This window comes from Aotus nancymaae, unplaced genomic scaffold (assembly GCF_030222135.1).
Source record: "Aotus nancymaae isolate 86718 unplaced genomic scaffold, 86718_ANA_hifiasm-v0.15.2.pri h1tg000069l, whole genome shotgun sequence".
Classification (NCBI taxonomy): domain Eukaryota; kingdom Metazoa; phylum Chordata; class Mammalia; order Primates; family Aotidae; genus Aotus; species Aotus nancymaae.
This window is the reverse complement of record NW_026988484.1, coordinates 1,378,364-1,392,718: the sequence shown is the minus strand read 5'-3', so window position 1 is coordinate 1,392,718 and position 14,355 is coordinate 1,378,364. Positions and strand designations below refer to the sequence as shown.

The following is a 14,355-nucleotide window of genomic DNA, read 5'->3' as shown; positions in this document are numbered from 1 at the left end:
TGTGACTGTAGAAACACTTCCTTATTCATCTTTAATTCACAGTAACCAAAACCTGCTCTTGCTCTCCCTTCTGACCCTCAAGGCCGGTGGACGCAATCACAAACTTGATCATAAGAATGTCCTGCCTGAAACTAAGAGACATAAGATCATGTCCTGTCCTCATCAAAACACCATCACCGCTGGGCACAGTAGCTCACACCTGTAATCCCAGCAGTTTGAGAGGCTGAGGTGGGTAGATCACCTGAGGTCAGGCGTTCAAGGCCAGCCTGGCCAAGATGGTGAAACCCCTTGTCTACTAAAAATACAAAAATTAGCAGGACGTGGTGGTGGGCAGCTGTAATCCCAGCTACTCGGGAGGCTGAGGCAGGAGAATAGCTTGAACCCAGGAGGTGGAGGTTGCAGTGAGCTGAGATCGTGCCATTGCACTCCAGCCTGGGCGACAGAGCAAAAGTCTTTCAAAAAGAAAGGGGGGGAGGGGGAGGGGGGGAAAGAAAGTGAGAAAGAAAGAAAGAAAAACAGAAAGAAAGCCACCATCACCATCATCCCATCACCATCATCCCATCATCTGAACCTGTAGCTCCCAAGGGACCACTAAATTTGGGGAAGGTATGAAAACTGGAACCACTGAGGACATCTCTAGAATAGTGCACAGATGAAAACACAATTAAGACACAATTTCACACATCACTTCTGCCCATATTCCATTGTCCATAACTCATTCGCATGGCCCCAAATTCACTGTAAGAAAAGCTGGAACATGCTTTCCTCGAAGGTGTTCAGAAACAAACAAAGGAAAACATGATTAGTTAGCATATAGCTAGTTCATGGCACAATCCATCCATTTGTTCACCAGATATAGATCTTATTATTTCTACTAAGCATTCTACCCTGTCACTCCTTTGTTATTCCAACAACTCAGTACCATCAAATCACTGAGCCCATAGCACTGTTACAATCTCTAGGGTGTATTTTGCTTTGCATCAGATTCAAATTTTGTTTCTTTAGCACAGGGAAACTATATTCACAATATAAATTGTCTCCACTCACATCTAGTATATAGTGAGCCATGGATGTAGTGGAAGGACACAGTGAAGTTACTGAAGAAATAAATGCAAACCTATATTTCTATTTACAGCAATAGTGTTTTTCAAGAAAGAGCATAAAATAAGACCATATGAGATCAAATATGAAAAATTTAGTTTAAAAAGTGTGCCTAAAGTTTATATTTAAGGCAAAAGAAAAGTGATTCCAGGTGAAAGATCTGCATGTTATAGGGAATGAATCTGTGGATCAATTAAATTATTCACTCTCTGTATAAAACATGAACAATATCTCCTTGTTGAGTACAACAGTAGAATTACTATGTGTCAATACCACTACATAGTAACATGCCTTTTATTATCCAAGAGGAGGGTAAAGGTATTAATAACTCTATACCTTGATGCGTTAAATACATGTGTTATAATTTTCAGCTTAAAGACTAACAAACAAAATGAGTTTATACATTCCAAACTAAAAGGAAAATTAAGAGTATTAATATCTATACATGTTTTTAAAAGAAAGCACAAGAAACAAAACTGAAGAGAAGATCAGCACAAAAGAAAATGCTACCCCTGCGTAAAAGGAGGAAAAAAAGAAAATGCATTTAACCCCAAATATATTAGCTATCTGATGAAAAGCACATGGAATAAATTACTGAATAAGTAGGCAGTCATTTTTGATCAGTTCAAAATATCCAGTAATAATCCGTTCATAGGTTACATATATAAGGTATAATGTTGTAGAAATATATTGTCGAAGTCTAGAAAATACGAACCTGTAATTATTAAACACAAACACACCAAAAATGTGTATTTGTATCTGACAAATAGAAATAAGGGAGAAAACATCAGCGGGAAAACATACTTTATAATTTGTATACAATTTTGAACAATTGCATAAAACAATTTTAGTATAATGAGAATAAAGGGTTAAATCTATTTTTTTTAAAAAAAAAAACAAGCTACTTTAATATTCACTATCTCAGTAATGATATCAAAAAGGCAGGCATAACATTGGTACAGTTCTGTTGGATTCACACACCATGACAAACACATTTGGCCTGATAAATCCGTATGACACAACAGACACCAACTGAAGCATGTTTTAGCACAGACAGAAGACAAACAAAACTGACAATAGCTGGCACCATTAAAAATCTCTTTAACTTGCATAAAATGAAGTAAAACAATGCAATCAGGGTAGAGATAAATAACAAAAGATAACTGGAAATTTTAAAGCTGTGGTTGCAAATTAAGTAACAAAAAGCTAAGTAACCCATGCATAAAGAAAACAAAGATAATCAAAATTTGATAATATTTTCTTTGCAAGATGGCATCTCCAATGTCAATTTCATAGGTATTTTATAAGCAGCATAATTGACAGTATACTGACAAGTTAGGAAAAATAGATGTGGGTCGGCCTTTATCTTAGAGTATGGGCTTTGGCTAGTCACCTGATTTCTCTGCACCTCAGTATTCTCACCATTACATTGAGGAAGTCTCTGTGGCCTTAAAGTGCTCAAGCTCTGTTATTTATAGTTAAATTTTACGGTTTTAAAATATCAGAGGATATTCAACTTGAAGTTTTGCTTTACAATGTACCAAAACTAATGTCATTTCTACATACTCTCATGAGATTCAATGAATTTTAAAGCAATCCCATTTAATGTACATGTTAAGAAAGGATAATTACAAAGATATACATTAATCCCATTTAACGCACATGTTATGAAGAAAGAATGATCATTAGAAAGACAGACATTCATTTCAAACATCTTTAAAAACAACAGAAAAATGAATGGCGGAGGCGGCGGAAGCGGAAAAAGCGGGGCCTGGGGAGCGTGTTACGTCGGGATGCGCTGGCTGCAGGGCTGGGTCCCCGAACCGGAAGCCGGCAGCTTCCTGCGCATGTGAGCTGTTGAGAATTTCCCCACGGGGTTGAGAGTTCGAACCTCAAGGCAGAGAGAACGCAGGAACGCACAGAAGATTGGCTCCCGGAATAGGAACAGCTGGAGCGCACTGGACCGTTCAGTCATGCGGAGATTAAGGCTATCGTTAAGAAGGCTTCCGATTTAGAGCACAGAATCCAGTGAAGAATGTTTTTCAAGGAAGACTTTATCAATTATGTTCAACATGAAATTAATCTTTTGGAGCTGATCCAGAGAAGAACGTGCATTGGATATTCGTTTTTTGTTTTTTTCTTTTTTAGTAGAGACGGGGTTTCACCATGTTGGCCAGGATGGTCTTGATCGCTTGACCTCGTGATCCGCCCGCCTCGACCTCCCAAAGTGCTGGGATTACAGGCGTGAGCCACCACGCCCGGCCGGATATTCGTTTAAGAAGGATGAGCTTGAGAATTCTTTTTTTTTTTTTTTTTTTTTGAGACGGAGTTTCGCTCTTGTTACCCAGGCTGGAGTGCAATGGCGCGATATCGGCTCACCGCAACCTCCGCCTCCTGGGTTCAGGCAATTCTCCTGCCTCAGCCTCCTGAGTAGCTGGGACTACAGGCGTGCGCCACCATGCCCAGCTAATTTTTTGTATTTTTAGTAGAGACGGGGTTTCACCATGTTGACCAGGATGGTCTCGATCTCTTGACCTCGTGATCCGCCCGCCTCGGCCTCCCAAAGTGCTGGGATTACAGGCGTGAGCCACCGCGCCCGGCCGGATATTCGTTTAACAAGGATGAGCTTGAGAATTCTATTGTACACTGGGTGCAAGGTGTTTTCCCATATGCCTTCACGAAGTGGAAGGTGGAAACTTTGGCTCTCCTATGTGGTTTTTTGTAAAAAGTGGGCTACTTAAACTCAACTCAGCAAGTTACTCTCTGCCATATTGGCCACTGATTCCAACAAGCCAGCTTTGTGGATTATGGTAGCCAAATGCGAAATGGAAGATCGACTGTCTTCAGAAAGTGCAAGGCAACTCTGAGAGACAGGGCAAGATTCCTTCTCAAAAAAAAAAAAAAAAAGATTTGGACAAATAACTAAAGATACACAAATCAACAATGACCATATGAAAAAAAGTTCAATTTCATGAGTTATTTTAGCAATGCAATTTAAAACTCAAATACTTCAACATATCTGTTGAAATTAGTAAAAATTTATTATTTATTATTTTTTTATTTTTAGAGACGGGGTCTCGCTATGCTGCCCAGGCTGGAGTGCAGTGGCTATTCACAGGCGCGATCTCACTACTGATCAGCACGGGAGTTTTGACCTGCTCCACTTCTGACCTGGGCCGGTTCACCCCTCCTTAGGCAACCTGGTGGTCCCCCCGCTCCCAGGAGGTCACCATATTGATGCCGAACTTAGTGCGGACACCCGATCGGCATAGCGCACTGCAGCCCAGAACTCCTGGGCTCAAGCGATCCTCCCACCTCAGCCTCCCGAGTAGCTGGGACTACAGGCACGCGCCACCGCGCCCGGTGAAATTAGTAAAATGTTTTAAAGTGACAACACTGCAGCACTGGAACTCTCACACATTTTTGGTGAGAATGCAAAATGACGCAGCCATTTTGGGAAACAATTTGACAGTTTCCTATATAGGTAAATATGTACATAACATATGACATATCAATTCTACTCTCAGTTATTTACAAAAGACAAGTTAAAATGTTTCCATCCAAATATCTGTAGCAAATATGACTGTCTTATTCACAGTAGCCGAACATGTGGAAAATTGTTCATGAACAGGTGAAAAGATGAACAAACTGTAGCATACCCACAAAATAAAGTACTCTGTTTAAGGAAGAAACAATATGAAATAAGGTGAATAAATCTCAAAATCATATGCCAAGTGAAATTATCTGAAAACCAAATGTTATATGATTCCATTCACTTCACATTCTTTTTTTTTTTTTTTTTGAGACTGAGTTTCGCTCTTGTTACCCAGGCTGGAGTGCAATGGCGCGATCTTGGCTCACCGCAACCTCCGTCTCCTGGGTTCAGGCAATTCTCCTGCCTCAGCCTCCTGAGTAGCTGGAATTACAGGCACGTGTCACCATGTCCAGCTAATTTTTGTATTTGTAGTAGAGACGGGGTTTCACCATGTTGACCAGGATGGTCTCGATCTCTTCACCTCGTGATCCACCCACGTCGGCCTCCCAAAGTGCTGGGATTACAGGCGTGAGCCACCGCGCCCGGCCTCACTTCACATTCTTAAAAAGGCAAAGAGAGAGAGAAAAAAATTAAATGAATGGACTTTAATGCTGGAGTTCGGGAGAGACTTTGTGTCAAGGAACATTTTCTTGTGATGGAAATATTTCACAGCTTAGTGGTGGTTTGTCATCACAAAACCATGTATTCATCAAAATTCACCAAAATACTCTTAGTATGAGATTATTCAATGCAAAGTTTACTTCAATATCTTTTTAAAAAAAAAATTAATAGGGCCAAACATGGTGGCTCATGTTTGCAATCCCAGCACTTAGATAGGCAGAGGCAGGAGGATAGAGCGAGCCTAGAAGTTTAAGACCTGCCTGGGCAACATAAAGAGACCCTATTCTCCACAAAAAGAGAAAAAAGGCAAAAAAAAAATGATAGAAGAATATTTAAACTTAGAGATAATTCAGGACTACACCTTAGATAATCCTCTAGACCTGTCAAAACACACACAAACACACACACACACACACACACACACACACACACACACACGGAATGAAATATACAGAAACGATACAAAATTTGAACTTCTTTTACAGTAAGTGAAAACATAGGGAGTGGGGGTATAGATTTAGGGAAGACAACCATACATCTGGCATATAATTTTATATACTGAAAATATTAATTTTGCAAAGAGAAAGCTATACAGAGCCAGGTGGGAGCTAGCACGGAACTCATGGGGAGACACTGGCTGCCACAATTTAGGAAGACTAACAGAAAACTTCATCTGACATTCCTTTAATCATCGCGGATAAATGCTTTCCCCAAAAATGGCAATGACAAGGCCAGAAAATACTGGGCATCTGAGAAACTGGATCCTCCAGAGATTTTGGTTCACTGAGGATGGGAAGAGGTCTGTGGGGCATGAACATGGGGATTAAGATTTTTCCCAGAACTTCCAAAAAGCCTGGGTCAGCTCAGAAAATGCTGGACGAATGTTCAATCTAGGTTTAGAGCTTTGCATGGTGAGTCCCACAGAATGGGATAAAAAAGAGAAAGAAGACATTTCAGAAAAGCAGTATGAAGCAATAATTACAGAAGTGAGAGAGGAAAGAATGTGAAAATTGGGTGTTCATTAATAGAAAGAATGTGAAAACAGAACTTCTTACTTTTGATATTCTATGGCAGTAAACTGTGAGATGATTACTGGATTACAGGGAGTTTATATGAAATATGAACTCAGGATGCACAGGAATGAAAGTGATGCAGTGAGATGGAAGAGGGGCACAATAAAACTTTATTAGTGGTCAGACACGGTGCCAGAGGTCATTTGATAAGACTTGTGGGAAGATGGGTTGTACAGAACAAGACATCAACAGTGTTAGCTACAGATCCTAATCCATTTGTGCCTACATTGTGATTGAATCTTCAAGGTAATGACCAGCCAGTGTTGGTATATCAAGAAGTCGAAACACTGTTATAATGGTGTCAGCAAAGGCTCTGTTGGCAGGGAAGTCAATGCCATATCCAGAAAAAGCATCAATGTCATTAAGTAAGAATCTATGTACTGTCTGGGAGGAAAAAGGTCTGATGCAAACATGTCACCAAGGGGCAGGTTGCTCTCCTGTAGGGATTATAGCATATACCATCTTAGTGTTGGTCTTCATAAATAGTAGGTAAGGAAAGGAGCTATTTTAATTGTGGAGAGCAGGATGCCATGTTGTTGGGCCTATTTAAAACCTCCATTCCTAACACCTTGGTGACTATGTTTATATCCCTAGAGTGCAAGGACTGGGAAGGCTGAGGAGTGAGCCTGGTTAACTTTAACTACTAGGTTCTCCTCCCCTCTTCTGCAGTGCGTTTCTTTTTATAGGCGCTGATGTGGGACATAAATGTCCACTCACTTTGCCCACTCCAGTAATTTCGTGCCCTTGTACTGTCACTGATCTGCAATTCTTCTGAACAATGAGACAAGCCATTTCCCACAAAAGTACACATATATCTTTACTTCAGGCCACTTCTCCCAACACAAAGGTAATGCCCACTTGTACTGGTCCAACTTCAGGCCATGGAGAGGATTTCTCTACATCCCTGGCCACATCAGAACCACTCAAGGCAGCATGTGATGTATTTGTCTATTTGTAGCTTAATCCAAATATTAAGATAATCCATTTATAAATAAGGCTGGGGTTTTTCCTATTTTTCAGCCAACCAAAAGTATAAGAGTCTGATTCCATTTTTTTTTAAAAGACAGAGTCTCACTCCGTTGCCTAGGGTGGGGTGCAGTGGCATGATCTCAGCTCACTGCAACCTCTGTCTCCAGGGTTCAAGTGATTCTCGTACCTCAGCCTCCCGAGTAGCTGAGATTACAGGCATGCACCACCATGACCAGCTAATATTTTTAGTAGAGACAGGGTTGTGCTATGTTGGCCAAGCTGGTCTTGAATTCCTGGCCTGAAGCAGTCCTCCCTCCTCAGCCTCCCAAAGTGCTGGGATTATAGGCGTGAGCCACTGTGCTTGACCTCTGACTCCATTTTTGATATGTGACATTTGATTGTTGCCAGTTTAAAAGCCCTACCTCCCCTTTGGCCCACTTTTAAGCAACCTAATTTAAAAAGCCTACATGCTTTTTAAATGAAATGAAGGAGAAAATACTAACGGCAGCCAGAGAGAAAGGTCAGGTTACCCACAAAGGGAAACCTATCGACTTACAGCAGATCTCTCAGCAGAAATCCTACAAACCAGAAGAGAGTGGGGGCCAATATTCAACATCCTTAAAGAAAGGAACTTTCAACCTAGAATTTCATATCCAGCAAAACTAAGCTTCACAAGCAAAGGAAAAATAAAATCTTTTGCAAACAAGCAAGTACTTAGAGATTTCACCATCACCAGGCCTGTTTTACAAGAGCTTCTGAAAGAAGCACTACAAATATAAAGGAACAACCAGTATCAACCTTTCCAAAAATATATCAAAAAGTAAAGAGCATCAACATAATGAAGAATTTATATCAACTAATGGGCAAAACAGCCAGCTAGCATCAAATGGCAGTATTAAACTCATATATATTATTATTCAAACTGGATAAAAAGCCAAAACCCATCGGTATGCTGCATCCAGACCCATCTCACATGCAACGATACACAAAGACTCAAAACAAAGGGATGGAGGAAGATTTACCAACCAAACGAAGAGCAAAAATAAATAAATAAATAAAAAGCAGGAGTTGCAATTCTTGCCTCTGATAAAATAGACTTTAAAGTAACAAAGATCAAAAGAGGCAAAGAAGGACATTACATAATGGTAAAAAGATCAATGCAACAAGAAGAGCTAACAATCCTATATATACACGTACCCAATATGGGAGCACCCAGATACATAAGACAAGTTCTTAACGACTTATAAAGAGACTTAGCCTCCCACACAATAATAGTGGGAGACTGTAACATCACATTGTCAATATTAGACTGATCAACGAGATAGAAAATTAACAAGGATATCCAGGACTTGAACTCAGACCCGGAACAAGTAAACTTAATAAACATTTATAGATCAAATACATAAAACATAATTCTTATCAGTACCACATCACACCTATTCCAAAAGTGACTACATAACTGGAAGTAAATCACTCCTCAATAATTGCATAGCATTTCATAGGTTTAAATGAAATATTGGTTGGCTGCTGGTTTGCTATTTTCTTCCCTTATTCCTTCCTGTCTCCATTGTTAAGCACAATTATTGGCATAAAAGAGGATTTCAATACCCATTTCTAGACTGCATTCTAGCCTGGGCAATAAAGCAATACTCCCATTCTCTCTCCCTCTTTTTCTTCCTCTCCTTCATTCTTTAATTTTTTCTTTCTCTCTTTCTTTCTTCCTTTTTAAAAAATAAAAATAAAAAGCCTACATGCTCCTTTCCTTTGCGCAGCAGGAGAGCCAAACTCCCAGCCCCACTCAGTAGCAAGGCAGAAGGAGGCAGTCCAAGGCAATGCCAGTTGGTATTATACTTTCACTTCCAGGATAGTGTCATCCCAAGGCACGTAGTGAGAGCTGTTAGCACTCCACTCCCTGAAGCCCTCTCCAAAGACAGATCAAGAGCAAAAAAACAAAAGAGAACTTCAAGGACATTTGGAACAATTAAAATAGAGACCTAACATTTGAAACAATTAAAATAAAAGACCTAACTCAGTTTCTCTGAATTACAAAAAGAAGGAAGAGAGTAAAAATAAACATATTTGAAGAAATAAAGGCCAAACATTTCCCAAATTTGGTAGAAGGCATATACCTACAGACTTGGAAACCTGAACATACACGAAACAAGATAAACACCAAAAAATTCCACACTGGGACACATCATAATCACATTTCTGAAAACTAAAGACAAACATTTTAAAAGCAGCTAGAGAGAAATGACACATTTGTCAGGAGAACGACAGTTCAAATGGAAGCAGATTTCTCACTGAAAACGAGAGGCCACAAGGAAGTGCTGCAGGACTTGTCAACCATGAACCCTACACCACACAATTTCCTTCAAGCATTAGAAATAGAGATACTCTCAAATAAAACAAAAGAAAGAGTATTTGTCACAGGTAGACTTATTCTAAAAGGTTGGGCTACAGGAAGTTCTCCACACACAAAGAAAGTGGTAGAAGGAGGCTTCAAGACGGAAGAACAATGGAAAGGGCAAGAAACAGAGGCAAAGAGACTATCCTTGTCCTTTTAACAAAGTTTGACATTATGATGTAGGGCTAGAGATTTTAAATAGGTTTGACAACTGAAGCAGAAATTAAAACATCATTGAATATGGTGCTCAACATATGGAGAGGAAAGGCTCAAGACGATTGTATTAAAAGAATAATGAGTATAAAGGGACGTAATACCAGATTTCCATAAATCACTCAAATTGCTGTAATGTTGACAACCAGCAGACTGTGATTAAGTTACATGTATACATTTTAATACATAAAGTAACCACTAAAATAATTATACCAATAAATATATTTAAAAAAAAAAAAAAAACCCACGACATTAAACATAAGCTGTTAAAATAAAATTAAAAAAATTTAAAAACACTACAGATGAATCAAAACTGAATTCTTAAAGTTGCACAGGTATCCAAAAAAGGGCAGGAAAATAAAATACACCAAAAACCAAACCAAATCAAAATAGAAACAAAAAAACAAAAAAACAAAAAAAAAAAGGAAAAAGAGGCCAGGCATGGTGGCTCACGCCTGTAATCCCAACACTTTGGGAGGCTGAGGTGGGCAGATCATCTGAGGTTAGGAGTTCGAGACTTTAGCAGAGATATAGTGAAACCCCATTTCTACTAAAAATACAAAAAAAAATTAGCTGGGCGTGGTGGTACATGCCTGTAATCTCAGCTATTTGGGAAGCTGAGACAGGAGAATCACTTGAACCCAGGAAGCCGAGGTTACAGTGAGCTGAGATCATGCCATTGCACTGCAGTCTGGGCAACAGAGAAGACTCCATCTCAAGAAAAAAAAAGGAAAAACAAGGGAAAAAATGATAGATTTGGCACAACATATCAACATCCACTTTAAAGATAAGTGGTGTAATATACCAGTTAAAAGAGATTTTCTTTTTTCTTTTTTTAGCTCTTTGCAGCAGAAAAAGAGATTTTCAAAGTGAAAAAGAAAAAGAGTGGGACCCAACCATATGTCGTCTACATAAAATTCACTTCAAATACCATGACGTAGGTAGGTCGGAAATAAAAGAAATGAACAAAGATAAACCACAAAAACATTAACTTTTAAAAATGCAGCAGTAGCTATATTAACATAAGAGAAGGTATACTTGAAAGCTAAGAAAATGAACAGGGAAAAAGAGGAAAGTTTCATAATGATACAAGGGTCAATACACTAGGAAGATATAGTAATCATAAATGCATATGCACCAAACAAGAGAACATTCAAATACATGAAGCAAAAAGTGATGGAACTCAAAGGAGAAATAAAATATTCCACAATTACAGTTGGGGATTTTAACATCCTTCTTTTAGCAAAATACTAGACACAAAATGAGGAAAATACAGAAAGCCTGAATAACATCATTAATCAACAGGATCCATAAACACAGAATATTTTACCAAACAATACCAGAATACACATCCTTTTCACAAGTACTGATGGAATACTCAACAAGCATATTGTTTATGAGCTTTTTGTATGGGCCATAAAACAAACTTCAACAAATATAAATGTTTTGAAATTAAACAGCACTTGTGCCCAGGCCAAATGTGAAAATAAAAATAACAGAATGATAACAGGAATATTTTAAACAGCTGGAAATGAAAGTGCATACTCTTAAATAACCCATGTGACACAGATAAATTCTTAAAAGGGATCGAGAAATAGTTAAGCTGAATGAAAATATAATTACAACATAGGAAAATGTAAGATGGGGTTCAAACAGTGCTGAGTTTAGTTTATAAAACTAAATGCTTACATTAGAATAAAGTCAGCTGGGCGTGGTGGCTCATGCCTGTAATCCCAGCACTTTGGGAGGCCGAGGCAGGCGGATAACCTGAGGTCAGGAGTTCGAGACCAGCCTGAACAACTTGGAGACATCCCATCTCTACTAAATATAGAAAATTAGCCAAGCATGGTAGTGCATGTCTGTAATCCCAGCTAATTGGGAGCCTGAGGCAGGAGAGTCGCTTGAATCTGAGAGGTGGAGATTGTAGTGAGCCGAGATCGCGCCATTGCAATCCAGCCTGGGCAACAAGACCAAACTCTGTCTCAAAAAATATATATAAAAAATAAAGTCTCTAATAATAATCTAAGCTCCCACCTCAAGAAACTACAAACAACAATATACAACCAAAGCAAGTAGAAAAAAGAAAATAACAAATAGAAATAAAAGACAGAACACATAGAAAATCAATGATAGCCAGGCATGGTGGCTCACGCCTGTAATCCCAGCACTCTGGGAGACCAAGCTGGGTGGATCATGAGGTCAAGAGATGGAGACCATCCTGGCCAATAAGTTGAAAATCTATCTCTACTAAAAATACAAAAATTACCTGGGCACGGTGGCACATGCCTGTAATCGCAGCTACTCAGGAGGCTGAGGCAGGAGACTTGCTTGAACCTGGGAGGCGGAGGTTGCAGTGAGCCGAGATTGCACCATTGCACTCCAGCCTGGCAACACAGCGAGACTCTCTCTCAAAAAGAAAAAAGAAAAAGAAAAAAAGAAAAGAAAAAGAAAAAGAAAAAAAGAAAATCAATGCTAGCTCTTCAAAATAGTCAATAAAATTTATAAACACCTAAGATTAACAAAGATAAAGAAAAAAGACACACATAACCAGTATTAGGAGTAAAACAAGGGATATCACTACAGAACCTTCTGTCATGAAGGGAGTAATAATACCTGAAATAACTCCAAAATTAGAAAATATAGATGAAATGGAACAATTCTTCAAAAAGAATCATCTGTCTAAACCCATTAAACTGAATATGTAACTCAAATTTTCCACAAGAGAAACCTCCAGACTCAAATGGTTTCACCAAAAAATTCTACCAAATACTTAAAGAAACAATACCAATTCAACAAAATGTCATGAAAAAAAAAAGGTGGGGGCGGGTGGAAGTGGAGGAACACTTTCCAATTTATTTTAGGAGTCCAGTATTACATCAAACACCAAAATCAGATAAAGGGAAAACAAAAAAAGTAAAACTATTGACCAATATTGCTCATTGTAATGGCCCCCAATTCCCCTGCTTTCTGCGTCCTGACCTAGAAATGCAAGGTGCCCTGACAGCTCTGTGATCCTACCAAGTGTGTGTCTTCTGCAGGGTTAAATGTAAGCTAGGGATTGAAATGCCCAGGCACCAATAAACAGGTCGTTGCCTAAAATTCTGAAAGATCAAACACGTTGCTAAACACGTTGCTACACACGTAGAAACTGGCCCTGGATCTGAGCCAAATTCCTTAAGCCATCATATAATCTTCCTAACCCAAACTTCTCATTGCAGACATACACAAGTAGGGCTTGTTTTTCCCTCTGCTGTTCAACACAAGGACACACTGCAGCACCCACCCCCATACGAAAGTTCCTCTGAAAAATGATTTGGCCAATTACCCTGGTGTTTAATGCTCCTTTCTTTGGAATCCTAACAGGTTCTATTTCAGGACTGTTTGAAACAGTCCCTTTTGGGAACTCCTGTCACCACTTTTGGGAAAATTCCAGCCACATATTTGGCCAGATGGAACACTCATGATTTCAGATACAAAATTTCTCAATAAAATACTAGCAAATGGAATGTTGTGATTAAAAAAAAAATCATACTCCATGACCTGATAGGGTTTATTCCAGGAGTACAAGGCTGACTTACATTCAAATATTAGCCAGGCATGGTGGCTCACGCCTGTAATCCCAGGACTTTGGGAGGCTGAGGTGGGCGGATCACTTCAGGTTGGGAGTTCGAGACTAGCCTGGCCATCTCTACTAAAAATACAAAAATTAGCTGGGCATGGTGTTGCATGCCTGTAGTCCCACCTACTTGGGAGTCTGAGACAAGCAAATCGCTTGAACCTGGGAGATGGAGGTTGCAGTGAGCTAAGATTGCACCACTGCACTCCAGACTGGGCAAAAGAGTGAGACTTCGTCTCAAAAAAAAAAAAAAAAAACAACAAAAGATTCTAAAATCAGTTAAAGCAATCCATCACAATAGGCTAAAGACGAAAAATCCTATGATCATTCAATGGAAGGGGAAAGAGCATTTGGCAAATTAAATGGCCATTCACAATAAAAGCTCTCAGAAATTCAGAAGCAAAACTTCCTAAAGAACATGTAATAAAAGTTTACATGTATCATATTTAAAGATCAATGCTGAACACTGCTTTCTCCCAAACATCAAGAAAAAGGCAAGTATGTCCTTTTTCACTTTTATTCGACATCACACTGGAAGTTATAGCTAGTGCAATAAACACAAGAAAAGGAAATAAAAGTGATATAGATTAGCTGGGTGAAATCAGATGTTTGGGCCAGGAGCAGTGGCTCATGCCTATAATTCCAGGACTTTGGGAGGCTGAGGCAGGAGGCTCACTTGAGCTCAGGAGATGGAGACCAGTCTGGCAACATGGTAAAACCTCAACTCTACAAAATATACAAAAATTAGCTGGGCATAGTGGACTGTGCCCGTAATCCCAGCTACTCGAGAGGCTGAGGACAATGATCGCTTTAACCTGGG

General features: G+C 39.3%; 1 protein-coding gene across 1 annotated transcript in view; it reads right to left on the bottom strand.

Moving 5' to 3' along the window:
- Positions 1-14,355, bottom strand: part of ZNF460 (zinc finger protein 460) — a 107,562-nt gene that overhangs the window by 47,009 nt on the left and 46,198 nt on the right. The gene's annotated exons all lie outside the window — the stretch shown is intronic.